The 3,445-nt window shown below is 51.4% G+C and overlaps 1 pseudogene; it reads left to right on the top strand.

Moving 5' to 3' along the window:
* Positions 1 to 207: 207 nt before the first annotated feature.
* LOC142259378 (U2 spliceosomal RNA) lies at positions 208 to 414 on the top strand (annotated as a pseudogene).
* The last annotated feature ends 3,031 nt before the right edge of the window (positions 415 to 3,445 follow it).

The following is a 3,445-nucleotide window of genomic DNA, read 5'->3' as shown; positions in this document are numbered from 1 at the left end:
CCAGGGTGCCACTCAAGGCCGTAACCAATTCGGGTTATAGCTTCTCGGCCTTTTGGCTAAGATCAAGTGTAGTTTCGGAGGACGCTACCTTGGTCGGTACTGGAAGGTGCCTGGGATTGCACGTCTGCCGGCCTTGAGGAAGTGTGTGCGCCTTCTGGTGACACATAGCCCTCTTGTGCCTGGACGGTTCCCAGGCAACGGGAGGCGATCACCTTTGTTATTTTGAAGTCCTACTGATAAACAGAAAAAAAAAAAAATTAAATCTGTTCTTATCAGTTTAATATCTGATACGTCCCCTCTCTGGGGACCATATATTAAATGGATTTTTAGAACAAGGAGATGGAAAAAATCTTGCTCTGTCCACTGCACGCATTGACCTGGTATTGCAGTACCTCCAGGACCGGTGCACCCCTTCTTAACCCAGTTTCCAAAAGCAGAACTCAATTCACCTGATTCAAATGAGCCCCATTAGTGAATTGAAAGAAAGCAAAAACTTTATATGCACCTCAATTTGGCCAATTCACTTTTCACACTTTCACCCTTTTTTTTATCTTTCACACCTTTTACTTGCTTTATTGATGCAAAAAGCTGTGCCAAATAGCAAACTCATCTCCACTCAACTTGACCAACTCTGCTATGTCCCGTGCAGTATCTTATTCTCAGTCTTATCTAGATCATTTGCAATTGAATAGAATAGATCCCTTTTGGCTGCTTATGACTGTGTAAAATATGTAGTTTTACTGGGCTGGGATGAGAGAATCCATTGAAGCATGGTGTAGGGATTGTGGTTCCTGTGTGCTAAGAAGAGAGGCTGGCACCAGCCAGAAAGCCCCATTGCAGCCAATAATCACTTAATAACTTTTTCAACTTGTCATCATATGGGAGGCCTTCCATTCCTTGTAGTAGTCTAGTTGCCCACCTTTGAACTGACTCTAACTTCTGAATGTCCTTTTTAAAATGTGGAGCCCAAAACTGGTTCCCATATTCCAGATGTAGCCTTACAAGTGATTTATAGAGGTGTAACAATACGTTGGGATCACGGGATCTAATCTCCCTTTTTATACACCCTAAAATCTTGTCCCAAGCAGCATTCCATCAGCCTCTGGAAGGTTCCTGGCGCATTGCACAGCTCGAAGGGCATGCTTTTGAACTCGCAGAGACCCATAGGGGTGGCGAAGGCGGTCTTCTCCCGGTCTGCCTCAGCAACGGACACTTGCCAATAGTGACTAGTGAGATCAAGGGTAGAAAAATAATTTGCAGTTCTCAATGCAGCTAGCGATTCCTCAATACGGGGAGTGGTGCCGTCCTTCTTTTTTAACAGGATCAACAGAGCTGCCCAAAGGCTACAACTGTCACGGATAACCCCAGCCGCCTTCATGTTGCTCAACATGTCCTTGGTACACTGGCAATGTGAAGGTGGTATTGGCTTATAGCTCTCTTTGATGGGTGGGTGTGCACCTGTGGGGATGTGGTGTTGGACCCCTTTTATTCCCCCAAAATCTAGCGGGCTTCCCACCGGTAACCCGCTCCCCAGCTTGGATGGATGCTGAGGGAGCCCCTTTTGCCCGCAGGCTCTGGCCCTGGGAACTGTAGCCTTGGCGGTGACTGTGCTTCCCTCTACGGTGTGAGCTGTTGCCTTCAATCGGGTCTTGACTGCTGGGAAACCCTGGAGGTTCCTGTCGCTAACGGATTTGAGCGGTTTTACGGCGACTCCTAGCCTGGTCGGGGTCCGTAGGCCCTGCCGGATGGTGCTGGCTTCTCTTCACTCCCAGATCTGGTACCGGCGGGCCACCGCCCATCCCCGGTCCGTACGGTTCACTCCAATCAGCCTCTCCTGCAGAAGGTCACCACCGTCTGCCAACCTTGTTGAGTGCCCGGGCCACACACCCGGACACGGTCAGTCTCCTCTCCTCTTCACTTCTCTAACTCCAAAACTGATCTCTAATCTGACTCCTTTTCCCGCCTCCAGGACTGTGAACTCCTCGGTGGGTGGGATCAACCGCCTGGCCCACCCCCTGGTGTGGACATCAGCCCCTGGAGGAAGGCAACTAGGATTTGTGTTTAGCTTCGGTGTGCCTAGCCGGAGTGTAGAGTGTGTTGGTGTAGTACCTGTGACGACCTGGCTTGTCCAGGGCGCCACATTCCCCTATAGTAAAATGCAGACCGTCCGCGGGCTGCCCGTCCATCACCGGTTTTATTTTCACAACTGAAAAAGAATAAAACGGTAAAACATGTAAAAGCATCATAAACATTTTACAACGGTACAGCTTCCGCTCTTCTCCCACCCAAACAACCTGGCCCTGATGCTGCCCCTAAGAAGCGGGCAGCACCCCTTGACCCCAGTCCAGCACCAAGTTGCCCGAGCGGGTTCTGTCTCTTTCAGGGGGCCCACGTCCAAGGGGACCCCTGAACCCCCGGAGGATCGCCACCGGTTACGGTAGTGGCGGGCCTAGGCCATCCCTTTCCTCCAGGCCCATCCTCCCAAATCAGCCTCTCCGGAGGCGGTAACGGTGTCAAGCCAACAAACATTTTTATTTACATTGCACTAAGTTTGTGGTTGCCCTGCAAGTTCTCGGGCTTGTCCGTAAGCAGTTCCTTACGCAATGGTTGCACAGTCCCTACGGGGACAACAGTTGCCGGCAACGGCCGGTTTAATCACGGTTCAATCAGGTAAACTTCTTTGGTTGATCATCTTTACTTATCATTTAAAACTTTCAAACTGGTACACTCAACACATAAAGCCCCCCCCTTTTAAAGAGTAGTTTCCCTGTACCTAAGTGGGGGTCTACCTAGGTTGGGGCGAGTGGACCTTCGGGGTCCGGTGTCAGTGGTGACAGGCAGTGGGGCAGAGGGAACAGTCAGTTCCTCCTCCCTGCTATCATGTGGGGCAGGCGGAGGCGTAGGGGAGCTGGGTACAGGTACATCCCTGGGCACTGGCTCGCGGTTAACCGTTTCCATCATTTCTTCATCCACGGGTTGTGGGAACAGTATCACTGGAAGGATCACCGCACCGTTCTGTGTAGGCCAGTCTGCTGGAAAATCACCCATCATGGTGTGGATTACCTCTTTTTCCTTCTCCACTGGACTGGGAACTGGAGCCTCATCCGCTACTCTCAATGCTGGTGGGCACTTCTTCAGGTGGTCTCGGGAAACCGTGGCCAAAGTCCCCCCCTGGTCACGGCTGATCTGGTAGGCCTTCCCATTCTCCCATCCTGTGGGCTGGACTACATACGGGGTTTTTTCCCATTGATCATCCAGCTTGTGGGCCCTTCTTTTCCGCTTCAGCACTACATCCCCAGGTTGGAAGGAACCGGCAGGCGCCTTCTTGTTGAAGCACTGCTCCTGTTGTCCCCGACTCCGGCACAAGTTCTTTTCAACATACTCCTGGACCTGTCGGTACTGTGTCCTCCGCCGAGTGTCCCATTCAGCTGTCGACAGGAGTGCT

Source organism: Anomaloglossus baeobatrachus, assembly GCF_048569485.1.
Source record: "Anomaloglossus baeobatrachus isolate aAnoBae1 chromosome 7 unlocalized genomic scaffold, aAnoBae1.hap1 SUPER_7_unloc_1, whole genome shotgun sequence".
NCBI lineage: Eukaryota > Metazoa > Chordata > Amphibia > Anura > Aromobatidae > Anomaloglossus > Anomaloglossus baeobatrachus.
Note: the sequence above shows the minus strand (reverse complement) of the source record. Positions and strands in the feature narration are given on the sequence as shown.